At 30.9% G+C, this 21,489-nt stretch overlaps 2 protein-coding genes across 6 annotated transcripts in view; one reads left to right on the top strand and one right to left on the bottom strand.

Moving 5' to 3' along the window:
* LOC145323803 (uncharacterized) overlaps positions 1 to 21,489 on the bottom strand; it is a 145,768-nt gene that overhangs the window by 106,429 nt on the left and 17,850 nt on the right. The window lies entirely within an intron of this gene.
* LOC145323806 (uncharacterized) overlaps positions 7,716 to 21,489 on the top strand; it is a 247,976-nt gene continuing 234,202 nt past the window's right edge. For all 5 annotated transcript variants that reach the window (XR_013881104.1, XR_013881103.1, XR_013881102.1 and 2 more), the window contains exon 1: positions 7,716 to 7,733. The gene's annotated coding sequence lies outside the window, so the exon portion shown is untranslated. The remainder of the gene's footprint in view (positions 7,734 to 21,489) is intronic.

The raw sequence follows: 21,489 nt of genomic DNA, 5'->3' as shown, positions 1-21,489 counted from the left end.
AAATAATATATTGCTGCGCTACGTATGAGCATAAATGTCCATGTTATAATTGTTCTAGAGCGATTAAGCTATAAAATTTCATACATTTTATTAGTAGCGCAGCTACTCTACAACTAGGGTACGTCCGATCGTCTTTAGTTTATCCGTTTCTGCTCACAGAAGTACATACCTATAATTGGAAAAAAGTATTTATAATTTATAATTTCAGGGATTTCAAGGGATAAGGTAATAAATTTTGTTGACAAAATTACCCCTTCTGTAGATTAAGAATATTGGTGAAAAAGTATTAAACTGCCAGTTTGCTCCAACCAAACAGGACTTAATAAAAAGTACCCAAAGTACCTGCTTATAAAACTTTGGATACCACTATAATTTACAAAACCTTGTAAATATATAAAGTAGTTTTCAATGTCCGTTTTTCAGTCAGTAAGATTTATATTGGTCAAAGCATGGTTTTCAGCCAATTTTAGAATAAAAAGTATAGATTAATACATAGAAAAAGCAACAAATTAATAAAATATATGAGAATTACTTACCTACCATCAGACTTAAAACCATGCATAGTTTTACGTTGTGGTTTTTAAAATTTAAATTATTTAAGTGTTGCTCTAATAACTAATATTAAACCAAGCCAAAAACATGGGAAATATTATAACAAGGTAAAGTACTAAAAGTAAAGAAAGACTCTTTGCAGCAAAAGATCTCAAAAACAGCTATACATGACAACAACAATGCGTGAATATATTGACTGGGGTAAATTTTTAAACATTTTAAGTTGCTAATATGGACCTCATTTATTAATCATTTCGTTTATCCAATAGAAAGAGAGGTTATGGAGTAGAGGGATAAATGACGGGTATCGTCATTTTAGCCAGCTGCGAGGATTACTTTATCAGAATTCATGAAAAAAAGGTGCAACATCCAAGTAATAATAAATCGATTATTAGAGTTTTAACTCATTTTTTCTCAAATCATTTTCCGTATTGATAATAATTATAGGATTATCTTGTACAATAATTTGCAGTTTAGCCCACAGAAGATCTTATTTTTGTGTATATCTGAACCAAAATATTGCTTATTGATGTGAATGATAATATAATATAACGCCCTTCAGATGACAAACCCTTTGATTACACGACTTTTGTCTGGTATTCCCAACTGTGCATGCGGTTATGAGTTGCCCTATGACCAAGGCATTCACACCTTACTCAAACTAATTGTGTCACGCAACTGACATATCAGCAATAGGAACCACTTTTAAAGTCTTTAATTATGACGCCGTGCTTCGAACATATCACTTTCCCGACAACTAGCGGATGCGCTAAGTGTTATGCTCCAGCCCCGGGTCAATATACATTATGTTTAAAAATTTATCAATTTTTATTGATTGAAAAAGTATTAATTCTTTCAATTTTTAAAATAAATCCTTGATTCTTACAAATTTACTATTTGACCAAATGTTTTTTTTAAATTTTCAATGCCAAGTTTATATTATTTTAAGTTTTAACAAAACTGTGTTTTTTTCTGACTACTCCTATGTCTATCTGTCTGTCTGAGAAATTATCTATCTATTTTTCTCTCTGTCTATTTACATTTTAGTATTAGTCTTTATATCTATTAGTTTATCTATGTAAAGTATCTTTATATCTATCTGTTTGTTTGTTCATCTGTCTAACTATCCCCCATGTCAATCTGTCCATCTGTTTATCTTTTGCCGTTAGTCCATCTGTAAGTGTGTATATTTGTCTATCTATTAGAATATCTGTCAATCTTTAAGTCTATTTATACATCTATTTAACTTAATTCTATATTAATTTTGATAAAAGTTTAAATCTAACAGTCTGAAGAAAAACTTTTTTTCAATTATTTAAAGCGTTGCTAAAAGTGTTTCATATGTTGTATTATCTAATATAAGTGAGAAAAAAATAAAAGTATTATGAAAATATTATTAAAAACAAGAATGACAACATCCACAAAAGAAGTGTGATTTTAGTTTGTTGTAACATAGATTAAATACATAAAATGACCGGTTTTTAGTTTGTTTGTTGATTTACTATAGGTCTAATTAGGTTAGGTTATATTAGGTATTGGATAGCCCCGCAGGGTTAAGGTTACTACAGTTAAAATGAGGGGTGGGGTATTAGTGCACAACAAGCCATTTGTGTGAAACCACCATAAAATTCTCATATAACGTCGTTTATGGCTTTAAATCAATAGGCCAATTCTAACTACGCTACTTATCGACATAATTGTGTACGTGAAGAAAGTCGCTCAAAAACTCAGCATGTGACGTCATAAAAATGAGGGAGATGAGAAGAGAAGTGGGAAAGAAAACCCATAAAAAAGAGATGTATATAATCCCTCATTTTTATGACGTCACACGCTGATTTTTTGGGCAATTTTCTTCACGTACCATTGTAAAAGTAATCTTTTTTTACTACTATTACTGTATAATAGTATGTTGTACTTGCTGCGCTAATTATGGATAAAATTTTAATTGTTCTTAATTCCAAAGCGTGCCATCTATTAACCATAAGATATAGTCTTATATGCACGCAGGGATCTTAAGGGATAAGACAATGAACGATAAATTGATGTAAGTTGCTAATTTTAAATTGAACCCGGTATTAGTGTCTTAGAAATTATCTTAGTGACGTAAAAAAAATAGGATGTGTCGATACTACTAGGATTTTTAAGAATTGTTAATAAAGGCCTGAAATCAAGATTTTTTGTGCTTTTAAAAAATATTAAAAATATTTCTAAAAATTCTACATTATTTTTGCTCACTTTTAAAAAACAAAATCAACTTTTTTTTATTTTTTTTTCTATAAAATTATCTTTCAAAATTAAAATAAGATCTATCAGCTGATATTGTACTTCTTACATAACTCAAGAGTTGACTTACAATGTGTAAATATTTTATAGATTATTTAGCAAAATAATAAAAAACCTATATGTAATTTCGTGATTAATAATTGGCTTAATCTTACATTAAACATTGAATGATTTTAAATAATTTTCAAATATTTGCTTTTATAATTATACTTATTGTATAAACACCTCATAAGTTAGCGCAAAATGCTATATATTTTATCACATATGAGCTATTTTTTAAGCCAGCTTTTTAGTCAAAATTTCAAACCAATAACAATTAAATCAAAAGATATTAGGTTAAAACTATATATAAACGAGAGTAAAGAAATAAGATATTGCTATCAACAACAACAAAAAAGGGTTTTGTCTAGTTTTTGGTAAAAATAACGCATATTTATCATTTAAAATTAAAGCTATCTTTTCAAGATTACATCTATAAATTCGTCTGTATTTTATAACTTATACCTGTTAGCATGAAAAATCAATTGATTTTCCATAATAATTTTATTTCTATATTAAATTTAGAGACAGCTAATTTTTCTTTAAATATAATGAGATGTTTATCAGAAATTTTTAATTAAGCATAATAATGTATATATAAAAAAGACAATTACAAATAAAAACAAAACAATCAATTATTAGATTATTTATATCAATAAATTTAACGGAATTTGAACGTAATTGTTAAAAAAGCTAGCTTAAACAGTTTTGCCATTAAAAAATAACCTTCTTTATGAATGGTACATTCTAACAAGGGTAATGATATCCACTAGAGCAACATATTTAACAAATATGTCTTTAAATAATCAGTCTATTTAACAAATATCTTTTTAAAATGCATAAGTTATATTACCTTTCACAAGATTGTTTAGTCCTTTGACACTGTACATAATTATTATTTGATTGATCTATCCTTAATTTTTATTCATATTCAATTTTATTGTTTGTATATAATATTTAATACCTGTATTATAATACGGTTATTATTTTTTTTGCTATGTTTTTATAAAATAAATATCTAAGCAAATGTTACCAATTCTTATAATTATCTGGAATTGAAAAGAATTACTTTCATTCGGTTGCTAAAAAGAGGAGTAAAAGAAATGTATTGAGTCAGATAGTAGCCTTAACCTGTACAGCTTTACATTTATTTCATAGATAAATTGAAATTAGATAAAATTATTAATTGATTTTAGATTATTAAACAAGACATGTTAGAATTATCCTATCAATTTCAAACTCTTCATGATGATTCCTATGACAGTTAGGTATAATTTAGAAAGCAACTCTATCATTGTTAACAGAAAGTCAGTACGTCCATTTAAAACATGCTTTGTGTGTTTTTTTGGCTGCTATTGAAGAAAGAAAACTGAAATTTTTAGTGAAAAAAAGGGGTGTTTTAATGTATTTTTTTTACAGTAGCTTTTGATGGATTATTTTAGGTTAGGTTAGGTGATTGCCCTGCAGGGTTAGGAAAATGGCCCTGCATGGATAGAGCCCCCACCCCCGCAGTGGCTAGAAATAGGATAAAATCTACTGTGAAAATACCAAGAAACGTCCCTTAAGAGGCATTGTCATGAAAGGGACTATACCCAAGATATATGTGCATCTACTTAACGACTTCCAAAATTTGAGGGTGCCCTCAAGTAATCACCCCTTCCCCCCCCCCCCCCCTGCATCTACTCTATACATTATTTTGTCAGTCTGACTGTCGGTCATGCTTAAAAAACCTTATTGTTGGAGAAATGTTATTTTCACGACTGCTTTTTTAGATAGCCAGCTGTAAGTTTTAGTCAAGATACCTTATATTTATACAGATCTGCTCCATATATTTATTGTCTGTCTGTCTGACAGATATACTTAAAAGGACAATTTAGTTTTAAAAGAAAAAAATTTAAAAAATGTTGGTGGTTTTTTTTCTAAGCGCGTGAGGGTGCAGGTACCTTATCCTAAAATAGTTATAAACCTTCCCATGACCTATGACCTATGTCCCTGCAAAGGAGAAGCATATTAGTTAGGAAGATCCTTCCATATAAATACACACACACACACAAACATTCTTTTACTTTGATATAAGGATTAGCATTTTGTTACTGTATCCTATTACTAGCGGCTACGCCTTAGAGGCCTCTTGGGGCACTTGAGGAGGAGAGAGTCCAATTTAATAAACCAATTTATTTTTCTAGATTTTAAAAGAAAAAGACAAACAAACAAACAAAGAGACAGACAAACAGACATCCTGTTACTTTATTATATCCTATTATATAAATTAGTAAGCTAAGCTTTTTTTGACTGTAGCAACGGATCTTGTTAACCGCTGAACCTAAAGGGTTCTTCTTTACAGTGAAGCTTATTATAGGTATAGAGAAGTTTATAACTATTTAGGAAGAGGGCTCTCCACTCTCCAAAAAAATAACACCTAGAAAAAAAGTACCATCTCCGCAATTTTACTTCTTTGTTTTAAAACTTAAATTGAAAATTGGAAGAATGAACTTTCCCCCTTACCACCCTAAAAGCTTCTAGTGATGTTACTGCTAGTGATAATATATTATAGTTTTTATCAACATAATATGCGGATTTTAAGAAAAATTTAATCAAATATGCAGACTTTTTTCAACCTTTTTTTGACAACATTTATTAGACATATTAGAATTATACTATTGATTTCAAATTTTGCACGGAAGTATGTCCTTTTACTGTATGCTATATTTACGCAATTTTGCAACAAATTTATGTGCAATTTCATTTAGACTTCAAAATTAATATTCTGCTTATTAAGTTCTGACACTCTAGCTATTGTGCGTTTGTTCTACCTTCTGATTTTTGTGCTTCGTTTTTATGGATGTTGTCATCCTTGTCTAGAAAATACAAATTAATTAATCTATGGTAGAAAGTACAGAGAGTATAAATTATTTCCTACATTTTCTTTATCAATTATCAATTATCAATCACCTCTATTATCCATCTCTTTTTTAGGGGTTACCTTTCCCACCTCCCCTCTAATCCCTCGTTTTTAGTTACGTCACTAAGATGATTTCTAAGACACTAATACCGGGTTCTTTTAAATTACCTCTCCTGATATTGAAATTATTTATGGAAAAGTTTTTAAGCCAACGAATTAGAGAACATTTTAATAAAACTTTGGGAACCAATATAATTTTTCAGTCCAATGTCCCCTCACTCACTGATAATATATAAGATTACATCTAATTAATATGCTTAAGCCGGCGTCAGCCCAAACATTTTAAACAGGTATAAGCGCGTCAACTTTAAGAATTGAAGCTACTATTCAATTGCATTGCCCGTCCAAAAAGTTCATTCATTGGTCTAATTGACAAAACTAGCAGTGTTCAAACTTTTCAACCATTAATTTTGATGTTTAGATATCTCATTATCGTCATTTTTCTTTAAGATCTATGATTATAGTACATATTAAGTAAATAAAATGTTTAAACTACAATATGTTTTGCCATAGCATGACTTTTTGAACGACATTTTTTAAGGTAGAAATATCACACACAGATATTATATGATTTAAATCTATTAATATGTCACGGAGGGAGGGGACATAGGGCTATTTATTACACTAGTCCCCAAAGTCTTTTATTTTGATAACGTTTTCTTATTTGTTGACTTAACAACTTTGGGGACTTTTATTGAATTTTGATTGTTTAATTCATTTAGTTTGGTGTCCAAACGTTTCAACCACTACAGAAGGGTTAATTTTGTGTATCTACATTAGGGTACAGAAGGGTTAATTTTGTGTATCTACATTGGGGATGTAGATAAATTTATCGGCCATTGCCATATCCCTTTAGACCCCAAAATCTGTGGACAGAATTGTACACTCCATATAGATGTAAATCTGATGCATCCTAATGTGGTAAACCTATATGTCTGTATATACAGCGATATACGGTGGTATACTCATTAATTGCGATATTTTTTGGTGCATGCACTTTAAAAAAAAATAATTTCTACATCTTACTTTAGAACAAAAAATTGATAAAATAATGAGATGTAATATTTGTATGCAATTTTCGAGTTAAGTTAAACGTTTACCATGATGCAAGTCATAAATTTTGAAGTATAGCAATTAAGGTGAAACCTATTAAATGTGTCAAATAAAATCATCTCTTTTTTAAGTACACTTAAGGTTGTACATAAAGGCGCAAAAATCAGATCATTCAATTTTTAAGTATTCAAATTATCAAAAATAAAGGTGCCAAATAAATTCATAAGGAGGAATATAATCTCCGCCCCATGATTAAAGCATAAGATGGAACATAATAAGAGTGCCAAATTAAAATGATCCTATTTTAAAGATCCTATTTTTAAGTACAAGGTTCAACATAATATGTGCAGAAAATAATAATTAAATTTTTGAGAAAAGCCTAAGATGGAACATACTAAAGAAGCCAAATCAAAATTATCAAATTTAAAGTATAGCATAAAAATGAGTGCCAAAATAAAATCAACTAATTTTTGAGTATATCATAAGGTGGAACATAAATGTGTGGAATAATATAATTAACCAAATCAAAGTATATCTCAGGTGGAACATGAAAAGGCGCCGAATTGAAATAATCCAATTTTTCAGTAAAGCATAATGTAACCGTAAGTTGGAACACAATAAAGGAACTAAATTGAAATCATCCAATTTTTGAGTACAGCATAAAATGGGCGCCAAAATAAAATCAACCAATTGTTGAGTATGTCATAAAGTGGAACATAAAATGTTTGCAAGGAGACAACACACACTAGACCACACAAAATCAACCATTTTTCAGAGATAGAGGGATATATCTTCTGAACAAAAACGACCAAGCTAATATTGCTTAATTCACTTCTACAAGAGACAAAATGAATTGAAAATGATTGCTAAAATCTAAATATATCTTCATGTCTTAGAATAGAGTATTTTTTTTAATTAGGTTGAAAAACATTCTAACTTTAAAATAGAACAATAAATAAGAAAGGACAACTATTTGTTTATTATACTATTATATAAAGTAGTAAGGTTTTTTTTGTCTCTAGCAAAAGTTTTCAATAAATACTGTATCGATTGCATTTTACAGAATAGGGAAGCTTCACTTAAATCACAGGGTGGTTCTAGGCATTTGATAAGTCTTGAATTGGTTTTAGGCTATTTTTCTAACCTTTTCTTCTCTTTCGATGACAAAGCCCCTAGATGTTAGTGGCGTAACTGCTACTCTAAACTATAGTAGCTAAATGTAAATTTATGTACTATGTAGCCATGTAGGCTTGTCTGTCCAGTAAGATCTCATGAATTAAAGGAGCCTATTATTGGCTAAGATTTATTCTATGTCCCTTCCCAAGAAAATATTTGGAGTACAATTCCCCCATTCCTGGCTTGAACGAGATATGCAGATTATTTTCATCACAGAGCGTGTTCGGGGATTCAATTTCTCCAGTTTAATCTTTGAAAACAAGAACGACAGCTTACATAAAATGATAGCCACTTAACAAAAATAGTCTAGAACCTGAACGTGGAGCTTGAGCATTTTGGTAAAAGAAACATATAGCAATTTGCTAGCAGACGGATAGGGTCTCCACCACTTGGGCCTGGTAGTTGTCTGGATTATACTTTTACAAAAGTGTCTCAACCTACTCCATGACGACACTAAGAAACTATAGATATTCAGTTAAAATAGACTAAAACCTTTCTCTGATATAGTAAAATATAGAACTATTGATCTTGAAGTTTCTAAATTTTACTAAACAATCACACTTCTTGAGTATAAGGATAAGTTTCAAGGGACGAACATCAAATTGCCCAAGACGTACAGACCCTTGGTGTAGAGAGGCTTCGCTCCCCAGCTAAGGCGAGAAATTTTATGGTGATAAACCTCACAATAAGATTGAATATGAATGAGGAAGATAGATAGATAAACAAATAGGCAGGCAGGGAGGGGACATTGGTCTGTTTATTACAAAGTCCCCAAAGCTGTGTAATAACGTTTCCTCATTCGTCGGCTAATTAACTTTCGGAACTTTAATTTTCATTGGTTTGTTCATTAAGTTGAGTGTCTGAACGTTTAAACCAATTGTGTAATCTACAGAAGGGGTAATTTTGTGTATCACCATTAAATATGTACACCAATTTATCGGCCATTGTATTATCCCTTTAGATCTCTGAAAAAAAGGGGATCTTAATAGGATAAGATACTGGACCATAATTTAAAGTACATCTCTAATTATGCTAAACAAAATTATCCCATGGATAGTAAAACGTTGGGTACCAGCTAAATTTACAGTCAAATATCCACTACCTCCTGTTATTTAAAACAAACGATATGTAGAAAAAATGACAAATAAAATAGATATAGAGAAGAAAAAAAGAAAATGAAATAAAAAAAAACTGATAAAAAAATAAGAATAATTTCATTGAAGAAAAGAGAAAGAAAGAGAAATAGACAGACGAAAAAATAGAGAAAGAAAAAAGTACGGGGGGAATTAATTTTTTAACTTTAAAAAATCAATTTTCTGTAATATATGTAATTTTCAAAAAACTTAGGCCCTAAAATAGTTGTCTATAAAATTTAACTGTATATTAAGGTCGCACATTAAATAGCGTTGCTACTATATAAGTAAGGTTTTGTAAGTCTTTTCTTTAATTAGTCTGTTCGTCAAGTTTCATTACATTATATCCTGTTATACATTGCCGATAAATTGATGCACATCCCTAATGATAATACACAAAATTACCCCTTCTGTAGATTACAATTAGTGGTAGGAACGTTTGGACACTCAACTTAACTAACCAACCAATCAAAACTCATTATAAAACCCGAAAATTGTTAAGCCAAAGTATAAGAATATAACGAATATAATGGGGACCTGTGTAAAAAATAGCCAATTGTTCTTTTTCTCAGTTTAAAACCAAAAAAAATAAGTACGTCCTATTATTTGCTTTTTTTAATGAGCTTCGCTTTTATGGATGTTTTAATCCTGGTTTTATAACGTAAGAATATTTAAAGGTCCAGATTTGAAATTTTAAAACTATTTTCATGACCTAATGTATAATTATTATAGTAATTGCTGACATATTATAGATATGCTGTTTATTGTATGATACGTCTATATTATAAGAGTTAAAAGAGATACTATGTTTAAAAATTATATTATGGTACCAGAATGTCGATATTGTATCAGCCATGAACACTTTCGCTTTATGAAATACATTTTGTCGACGATATCAATACTAGGTGCGCGACTTTTATAGTTAGAGTCGGGGGAATGCCTTGGCCAAAACAGGTGCAACTCTATACCATACACAGTTGGGATGGTCGTGCAATCAAAGAGTTGGTTGCATTAATGTATACCAATATAATACCAGCGCAAAAGTCTAACAGGCCTCCCTATGATAAAATATGCAAATTAAAAACCGTTTTACCCAGAAATAAGTGAAATTTTGCATTTTCATAATTAGGAACATTTTTTCCCCAGGGATAAAATGGATAATTTCTATACAAAAAATATCCAATATTCTTTATTTGCGTCAGTCCGTAATGCTTTGGACTGGGGAAATGGGATTTTCTCGGCAGCTATTAAAGATGGACAACTGAAATTTCCAGTGAAGATTCCTTTGCGAATTTTATCGATACATTAATTTGTCTGTCTATAATACAAAGTAGAATGATGTTTGTCCGTCCGTCCGTCCGTCTGTCTGTCTGACTGTCCGTCTGTCCCTTGAGATCTCGGTAACCACTGAACCGATCGGATTCTACTCTTCGGGGAATATACTTACCGGTCCTGTGGTGGTTTCAGGCTATTTTTTTCGGGGGCAGTTTGTGCCATAAAACTACTTTTTTCCTTTCTTAATTACCTCTTGGGGCAAAGCCCCTAGAGGATAGGGGCGAATCCGCTAGTGCATTAAAAGACATAATCTTATTTATTAGTTTTTGCACATTCTCTCTATTTCTTTTCTTTGTTATGACTGAACATCTCCTATATGTTCGTCTGAACATTACATAGCTTTTTTGTACTTCGCTCCTTATAGATGTTGTCATCCTTGTTTCCTATTTAAGCGACATGTTATTAATAGAATGCCAACAGTTTTGATAGGGTTGCTTAGATTTTTAATTTTTTTTTGTGGGGGGGGGGGGCTAAAAACGACCCAAATTGTACAATACCCTGATTCAAAAAATCTCTGAAATTTCAAATGTTCCCAAACCTGTTTATACGCCAGAGCATTTCTTTTATTACTTATCTTAAACATCCCTAATCAATTTAATCCTGACCTTTTTTCTTCGTAAAATCTAAAAAAAAACCTTGCCAAACTTTTTACTCACCTCTTTAGAGCATAAAAAAAGATTGAAATATTTTTTTTCTCCCTCTCCCAAGATTTAATCTGTGCATCAGTGTTCTTGCAAAATTACAAGGAAAATTGTGTTCATAATTAGCGCAGCAATAGCAAGATAACAATAATTTCAAAAAGTAACTAATATCAGGGAACTTATTGGATAAGACAATGGCCGAAAAATTAATGCACATCCACAATGATGATACACAAAATTACTCCTTCTGTAGATTACAATTATTGGTAGAAACGTTTAGACACTCAATTAAATGAACCAACCAATCAAAATTTAATAAAAGTCCCCAAGATTGTTAAGGTAATGAATAAGAAAGTGTTTTATAAGACGTTGGGGACTGTTGTAATAAACAGCCCAATGTCCCCTCCGGGCTTCCATCCTTATACAAATATAGCTATCAATTCATGGCTTTGCTATTATCAAAAAGTGGAATTTTTGCTGTAATTAAAGATACTACGTTGAGTGCTTATAATTTTTACAAAACTTTTTGACATTTGATCGAAATTTTTTTGAAGTGGGAGATTAATTAAAACGAAATAAGCCCGTTTTGTTACTTAAAATCTAGTATATCTAAGAGAAAACATAATATTTCCTCCCTTATTTTGAAGGTTTAAAATAAGAGTTCCTTTAACTATCATACTATTTCTACCTTTTAAACAAATACTAATGTTACCAAATAAAACTAAAAGGATATAGCTATCCCTAAATTTATATATAATCAAAATAGACTAAAACCTTCACAGGATCTATGCCTTGATTCTTAAAATGGAAGAACCTCCTCGTTTAAATTGTAACTGAGATCCTAATAGACAAACCTAAAGGATAGTATTTGGAGATATTTTAGTTATAGTTTGAAATATGACTCAATATGGAAAACCCAATATATTAAAACGTTTTTTCTCTCAAAAATTGTTATTTACCTTTTTAGAAACTAAAACTTTCTAAAATTGGAATTTTTTAATAGCGAAGCTACTTTTTAACTGGAGTATGTCCGTACATCTGTTAATCTGTTATATTTATAATTTTATTAGAAAACAACTTGTCGATAATATGCCAGTCAATACCACGTTTAAATGTATGTCGACAACACCGCCTGAAAATACAAGTCAACACATTAATCCCCGTCTAACTAGACCGTTTTTTTATTACAAAGACTTAAACAATGGCCTGTTTATTACACTAGTCCCCAACGTTTTATAATAACGTTTTCTTATTGATTCGCTTAACAACTTTAGGGACTTTCATAAATTTTTTATTGGTTTGTTTATCAAGTTGAGTGTCCAAACGATTCAACCACTAATTTTAATCTACAGTATGATAATTTTGTGTATCATCATTGGGGATTTACTTCAATTTATCGGCCATTGCCTATCCCTTTAGATCCCTTGATTTTTTTTTATGTCAAGGTTATATATTTGGCAACTTGAGTGGTTAAAAACATGTTTTTTAAGAATTTACAAATGAACAAATTCTCAAAAGTTGTCGTTCAAAATAACCAAAAAATAACAATAGCAACTTGTACGTTACTTTTTTTCATTCTTAATCTATCAGATTTTGTAAAAAAAAAACGTTTCTATTTTTTTAGGCGGGGGGGGGGGGGTTAAGTAACGGTTAGGATAGCATCCCCTAGGGTTAGGACTCCGCAGAGTAAAGTCTTCTAAAGGCCAAAAATAATTTTACTTCAAAAATGTGAAAGCAACATTTTTTTTAACTTGCGTAAAAATTTGTTTCATTAAACGAAAACTTTTTATTATTAATGTTGCATAACTCAAATGGTGGGCAATCAGTTCCACACAAGTATAACATTATTAAATCATCATAAAATCATCATATTATTAAAACAGCAGTTAATGAGCAGATTATATGCGGATAACATGCGGATAATATGATCTTAATGTGCGGATAATATGCGGTTAATGCGTGGATATTATTCTGTTAATGTGCGGATAATATGCGGTTCATATGCGGATAATGTGCGGATAAAATGCGATAGTGATTGGACACCTCATAATTCAAGAATGATTTGATTTTATATGAATTATGTATATTAACTCAACTTTCTCCTCGTAAAACAAGGCAAGGCTATAAAGGGATAAGACAATAGCTCATAAATTTATGTACATCCCCAATGATGATACTCAAAAATACCCCTACTGTAGAATAAAATTAGTGGTTAAAACGTTTAAACATCAACTTTATTAACCAACCAATCAAAATTTACTAAAGTTTCTAAAGTTGTTAAGCCAACAAATAAGAAAACTTTACTATAGGACTTTGGGGACTCGTGTAATAAACAGCCCATTGTCCCCTCTCTATCTAAAAAAAAGGACTATTATATCCACTCTCGTAAAGTATAAATATACATGCATCCCCAATGATGATAAACAAAGAAACCCCTTCTATATATATTAAAATTATTGGTATAAAAGTTTGGACACTATTGGTTTGTGCCAACCAATCGTGATGTAATAAAAGTACCCAAAGTTTTTAGTATTTTTTACAGTTCAATTTGTCCTCCCATGGCATTTATATTCATAGATGGCGACGCAAGAACAATAATAGTTATTTCTCGTATCGTATTATAAACGGCTTTCCGCGGATATAGAATGTACAATTATAAGATTAAAACTAGTTTGTTTAGCCCCGTGGTGCCGAAGGCACCGGCTAAAAAAAACTAGTTTTAATCTTATAATTGTACATTTCTATATTCGTAGAAAACTGGATATAATACGATGCTAGACATAGTTTTTTCGTATGGATGAAAACCGGTTCCTATCCACCGGATTCGAATGAATACGAGAAAAAACCTTAAAATTACAAAAGATAAAATCTACGAAACAGCGTATAGTGTCCAATAAAATGACGCCATACAATACAAATGACCAATGATAGGCCAGTATACATTGTTATTATCGTATTTTTTTTAATCAGCCCATAAATTAAGAGAGATATTTTAGTCATAATGTTAATTAAACAACAAAAAATGTTAGCTTTAGAGAAAAGCTGTACTACAAAATTTTAATTAATTAGTTTAACAGTTTAGATCTCGAAAATGGCTTGATTTTTTTTCTATCTCTCTGTCATTTTCGTACTTATTGTCTATCCTATCTATCTATTATCTATCCGCCTCTAACTAGTAAACTATCTTTCTATCATCCATCCACCCACGCTAATGTAACTATCTATCTACTAATTTCTATCTATCTATCTATCTATCTATCTATCTATCTATCTATCAAGTGTTCGCCACTGGGAGGGAGGGTACATTGGACTGTAAAATATACTGATACCTGAGCTGGATCTTTAAATCATTTTAGTGGTGAGCCAGATCGGGGTGAGCCAACTTTCCACCAATGAGAGCACAGCAGTTTACGAAATGTTTTATAACTTCCCTATCTTATTCGCTCTCTCTTAAACTTTGAGTACTAAATTGTGATTTAAAGGTCAAAATTTTCAACAAAAAATTTTAATCTACAGAAGGGGTAATTTAGTTTATCATGTATATGAATTTGTCTTATCCCTTAAGATCCCTGATTCTAACTATCTATCTATCATCAGGGATCTAAAGGGATAAGACAATGGCTGATAAATTGATGTTCATCCCCAAAGGTGATACACAAATTTACCCCCTTCTCTGTAAATTACAATTAAAACCAACTAATCAAAATTCAATAACAAATTTTTAAGGTTGTTAAGTAGGCTATAAAAGTTTTCCGGAATTTTAATAAATATAATAGATTTGAAATCTGCATAAAATTTTAAGGATTTTTTATAAAATTCGTTTTTTATATAATTCATTATTTAAAAGCGCAAATCCAATTTTAGTTAATAAATTTTGACCAATAGGATAGGTGGATTGGAAACTACCTGCGATCTAATTGGTTGAATGATGTACGTCACTTAAGCTTCTCCAATCAGAGCGCAGATAGTTTTCAATCCACCAATCACAGATGTCAAAATTATTTAACTTAATTTGTATTTGCGCTTATAGATAAAGAATTATACAAAAAACGAATTTTATAAAAATTACTTAAAATTTTATGCAGATTTCAAATCTATTATATTTATTAAAATTCCGGAAAACTTTTATAGCCTATTGTTAAGCCAAAAAATAAGAAAACATTATTATAATACTTTGGGGTCTAGTGTACTAAACAGGGCCATATCCCCTCCCTTCCTGATGTATGATGTATCTGAGATGGGTTTTTGAAAGAAGAATGCCGCGTTTTTTCGACATGTTTTAGACATATTGAAAAATCAGAGTAAACAACTATTTATTTAATTATTTCTCTTTTGTTGGTACGGCCTTCATAGAAGAAAATTAAATTATCTGAAATCCATTTTTGCTGCATATTAATTAAAGCATCTTTTTAGAGCTGTATTAGAGAATGTTTATCTTCTATGAAGTCCGTACCAACAAAGCGAAAAAATCAAATAAATAGTTGTATACTTTGTTTTTTCAATATGTCTAAAACATGTCAAAAAAACGCGGCATTCTTCTTACAAAAACCCATCTCCGCCCCCGCCATGTCTGAACGCCTACGCTATGGCATTGAACTTAAATTTCTTTCTCTTTTTCTCCAGGCAGAATAAAAGATAAGACAATGGATGATAAATTGATAAAAATCACCCGATGATGATAGATATAACTATCCATTCTGTAAATTAAAATTATTGGTTAATAAGTTATGACATCCAAGTTTTTAAGAGAACGTGTTTATAAAACTTTGGGTACCAGTATAATTTACAGCCTAATGTCCCCACCCTCCTTGCATTTTTGTTTCTTTTTAGACGCACAGCTACTTTTTAAATGTCCTTGGAATGCTAAAAAGAGTCGTTCTACAAGTTTAAAACTCCTGAAATAACATTAACATACCTAAAATACAAAAAAATTTCTATTACAAATATAAAAAAAATTTGAAATTTTAAAAATATTCCATTAACCCGTCTAAAAAACATATAAATCTTATAAAATAAGGTAAAAATGTAAAGTCAAACGTTTTCATTGTAAGCCTGACTTATTTATGGCTTTTCTTTGGAGCGCAGCCACTCTACAACTTAGGTATGTCCGTCCAAGTGTACGTTCATCAAATATATAAGATAAAGCTCCATAACTTAATTATGTATTTATATAAACAAATTTTATTAAACAGAATTTGTGACAATTTTAACATATAAAATAGCTATGATCACATTTGATGTTATCTAATGCCTCATAAACAGTGGCGTGCAGAGCGATTCATCAGGGGTGGGGAGGGGGGTTAAGGGTGAAACCATTTGGGAGTGAAAAGAGTGGAAGATCTTCTAAATTTTAATTTTAAGGGGGGTGTTGAATGTTGATACCCTAATACACCTCCATTCTGCTTTAAAAAATTGATCGAAAATAAATGCTAAAATCAAGATATAAATTCATGTCTTAGAATAGTGTAATTTATTAAAATAGGTTTAATATAAAAAAGTTTTAACTTTTTATTGTTGTTCTACTTATTGACATTATTGTTCTTTTTAATGGCTCTATTTTACTCAAAGTGATGCTGTACGTATTGGTGCAAAAAATGGAGACAAATTTCAAATTGTTTTGGCGTGTGACGTCATACCCCCATCTCTTTTCTAGGGGGTTTCTTTCCTCCTTCCCTTTTCTTTCCCCTCACTTGTGACGTAAATAAACAGCCCCATCAAATCAATTTAAAAATTGTCCCCATTTTTTGCACCAATACGTACAGCATCACTCAAAGTATTTTGCTAAAATTTAACTTTATTTTACAAAAAAAAGTAGCACTAAACCTGCCCGGAAACAAGTAATACATTTCCCTAAAAGTTATGGACCCAATATGCTAGCCGTTTTCGAGATCTTACTATCCAACTAATTTTCTATTACATTCTACTTAGTTTAATAAAAAAACAATAAATTTTAAAATGTTTTCAATTAAAAATCGATTTACAGCTATAAATTTAAAGAAAAATATAACAAATGATATATTAGGTGTTATATACCCTTATACTTAAGAAACAGAATGTCTGTTTGTCTGTGTGTTTGTACCAAAAGATCTCGCTAACCGCAGTACCGATCGGGTTCTCCTTAACAGGGTAGATTTATCATTTGTAGATTTGAGTAAGAATTTTTTTTTCATTTTCAGATAACAGTGCCTCTTGAAGCAAGGAGCCTATTATATTAAGTAGTAAAACTTTTGCTTGTTCGTTAGAATCTCGCTAACTACTGAACCATTTAGGATAAAGGTCTCTGGATGGTTTCAGGCTATTCTATTTTTAAATCTAAGTCTTGGGATTGTATTAGGCTAATTAGTCCCATATGCTAATGGCGCAGCCGCTATAAGGTTAAAAAAACAGGGGGATTCAAAATTGAAAATGTTAACTAAAAGGTACATGTGTTGGTATCATTTTTAATGTTTTGTGTCGACTAAACGCCATATTAAAAGTGGTGATTACTGCCATATAACCGACATGCCATGTCTGATATTTAACAATACTAGAAACCAATATCAACCATGACTAGAGTCTTATGTTGAAGACGAAGAAAGTCGCTCAATGTGACGTCATAAAAATGAGAGATTATCCATCTCTTTTTTAGGAGTTTTCTTTCCCACTTCGCCTCTCCTCATCCCTCATTTTTTTATGACATCAGAATTTTTTTTTAGCGACTTTCTTCGTCTGTCTTATGTTGATAAAATAACAGCTCAATAGCTTTACAGGGAAGCTTCTTAACATAACAGGATATTCTGGAAAGAAATGTGCGAATTAAAGACCCGTTACATATATGTGCTAAATCTACCATGCCAATTTTTTACTTCAGGGATATGAGGTATAGGATAATAGGAGAAAAATTACCTACCATACTTCAAGTTTATATATTAGATATTCTATCTTTTAAATGTTAAGGGAGATAAAGGGTTGTGAATTATTTTTAATTTCATTGTCCCCCCCCCCCTCCCTGGTTTTACTACATATAATGTAGGCCTATTATAATAGAGTACACCTACCATTTTCAAACATTTATATTTCTTTGCTTTCCTAGTAGCGCAGCTACTTTATAACTTGGTATGTACGTCAGTCTACTTTATGTCCAAAAAGCTTTACTTATATAAATGTTAATAAAAACATTCAGAGATCTTAAGGGATAAGACAATGGACGATAAATTGATCCAATGATTATAAACAAAACTATCCCTCTGTAAATTCCAAAAAATAAAACAACGTGACAATAACACTTTGGGAACCAAATATTGCTGCGCTACTTATGGACTCAATACTAGTTTTGTTACAGGGTCATAACCCACCCTTTCTCCAAAAATATTTTTTTTAATGGTCTAAACCTACATGGTCAAATATTCCCCGAAAAATTGTGTCCATATGTGCATTCTTGGGAGAAATCATACCAGTCCGGTTCCATCAACATGCTATACAACAATATAACAGCTAAATTATAGACCTAGCCAGCATTTTATCCTACTGTCACGCTACTATTATTAATACTAGAAACCTTGCCCAACCTTGAAAAAACCCACATATTATGTTTGTACTAGATGGAGAATTTAAAAAGAACCAGGATGTTCCATTGTTTGTCCAGAAAGATATCAGAAACTGGACTGATTGGAGTTTTCCTTTATGGGTAAGCTTCAATTAGGTACTGGGATGGTTTTGGGCTATTCGTCTAAGCCTTGGAGACAGTGGCAAGCACTGGGTTTTGCTAACTTATCTTTTGATACTCCCCCAACGAATTTTCACACCACCCTCAAACTAAAATCAAGAGGGTGTATAGGAAGTGTAAGCTTCAGGGGAATGCATAAACCCTCTTAATTTTGCCAGGGGGTTGACACCTACAGGGGTTGTATCATTCCCTTAATTTTTTTTATGGGGGTGGATACACCTCCATTATACACGCCTCTGTAATAGTTTTAGGCTATTTTTCTTCTCCATTCTTAACCCTTTAGATATATTTTGTTAAAATGCTAAGGGGCTCTGAATTCAAAGAACAGAAACAAAGTTTAAAACCACCCAAAGACCAAATTCTTAAAATGAAATAGCCTAAAACCAAATCGGGATATATGTGAAGCTTCTCTAAAATGTAGTCCTCAATTGGTTTAAAGGTTATCGGAATCGCAAGCTAAAGACAAAAAATTTTACTACATTAAGTAATAGTATACCTAACCTAAAAATTTCGTCTGATTTGTTAAGCTTCATTTTTATGCATATTGTCATTCTTGGTATGTCATGTATAGTATATAAAATTGTATTATATGCTGACAGTTGAAGAAAAAATCCTTTTCTCTTCTTTTTAATTCTATTTATTGCAAATTGGACTGGAATTTATGTTACATAGAGTAACTAGAAAAAGAATAGTAAAGTTTTAAAGTAAATATTTTAGATTTTTAATATTAAAGAGAGCATAAGGGATAAGACAATACTTACATATAACATTAATTAATGTACATCATGAAAATTAAAATTACCCCTTCTGCGATTCAAATTCAAATTTAATTCTCAAATGAAAGCCAATCCTACTATTTAGCCAGAAAATGAGAAAGTGTATTTATAAAACTTTGGTACCAGTATAATTTACTATACATGATTTTGAACTGATTAAACAATTCTAACAGGAATGCCAATCCTACTCTTTAATTAATTACTCCATGAAATCTGCATAGATGCATGCCACTGTAAAAAAACCATTCCCATAGTTATTTATCCTAAAGAATTACAGAATAATAATACTCTATGTCAGGCTGCTAGTCTGCTGTCACATTAATATCATAAAGGATTTTGGTAGCTACGCTTAAAATGTCATGACATTAACGCACTGGGAGGCCTAGGCCCTTTAAAACTTAGTATGCATTAATTTCCGTCAGACAAACGAACATTAATAAACATAGAGTGCCTGCACTTATAATATTCAACATTTCTTAGGTCTAAACAAAAATCTATCCCAAAACTACTTAAATACAGGATGCTTAAAATGGACATACTTACATTTTAAAACTTTATTATAGTGTTCACTTCACTTATAACATTGTACATAATCGTTGAAGGATTAAATATTCAAAGAATCAAGTGATTAGGATAATTAAACTCTTTTACAACAAGTTACAATTGACATACGGACTTTCTGTTACTTAATATAGAGTTGCTACGCTTTCTTTACTGTACTCAACTTTCAAAGGAATCATTATAGCCTAGTTCACAAAAGACATAGGTCGACCTATGGAAATTTTAGGTCATCCTATAGGGTCTTTAGTTAGATCAATTTTATAAAAATATTTGTTGGTTGTACTTGTTTAGGTTGACCTAAATGTTTCGCTTTTAAAATCACAAAAGCAATTTCAACATAATAATTAATGATGGAAACTGTATAAGAAGGAAAATGTGACATTTTTTGCTGTTATAATAATATGCAGTTCTGATGATAATATGAATATAATTTCATGGAGTACCACAAGGCTCTGTTCTAGGTTCTGAAGATTTGATAATGTGATACATATGTGTGAAAGTGATTATAATTATATGGAGTACCACAAGGATCTGTACTATAGGTTCTGATTATTTGATACTGTGATACATGTACAGAAGTGAATATATTTTCATGGAGTATAACAAGGCTCTGTTCTTGGGTCTAATGAGTTGATAATGTGATACATGTAAAGAAGTAAATATATTTTCATGGAGTACCACAAGGATCTGTACTAGGTTCTGATTATTTGATTCAGTGATACAGAAGTGTATATATAATTTCATGGAGTACCACAAGGATCTGTACTAGGTTCTGATATTTGATTCTGTAATACATGTACGGAAGTTAAAGCATACCACAAAACACATCTCTCATTCCCCAACTGTGTTTTTTATTTATGTGTTTGTTTTTTTTGCTAGAGGCGAAGCTTTTCTATATAGGTATGGTATGTTTAGATATATAGTAAGTAACGGTTAGCTCTGTGTCTAACTTTTAAGGAGGGAAGAAAAATGGGACTGTAAATTATACTGGTACCCAAAGATTTATGTAAATGTTTTCGCATTCGTTGGTTTATAAACTTTGAGGTCTTTTATTAAACTTGATTAGTTGGTTCAAGCTAGCAGTATCTAAACTTGGTAATCAATAATTTTAATCTACAGAGGGGTAATTTTTTATCATTTTGGATTTTTGTTATTAACCAATCCCCCCCCCCCCCTCTTATATTTCCTTGTAGAAAGTCATAACAATAATTTTGAAATATGAATTGGTTGTAACTTTATTTCGGCTGTGGGCATGTTAGAATTGTACTATCAA

Source organism: Acartia tonsa, chromosome 7 (assembly GCF_053477335.1).
Source record: "Acartia tonsa isolate MP-2025a chromosome 7, ASM5347733v1, whole genome shotgun sequence".
Classification (NCBI taxonomy): Eukaryota; Metazoa; Arthropoda; class Copepoda; order Calanoida; family Acartiidae; genus Acartia; species Acartia tonsa.
The sequence above is the reverse complement of the archived record's forward strand: the minus strand, read 5'-3'. Positions and strand labels throughout refer to the sequence as shown.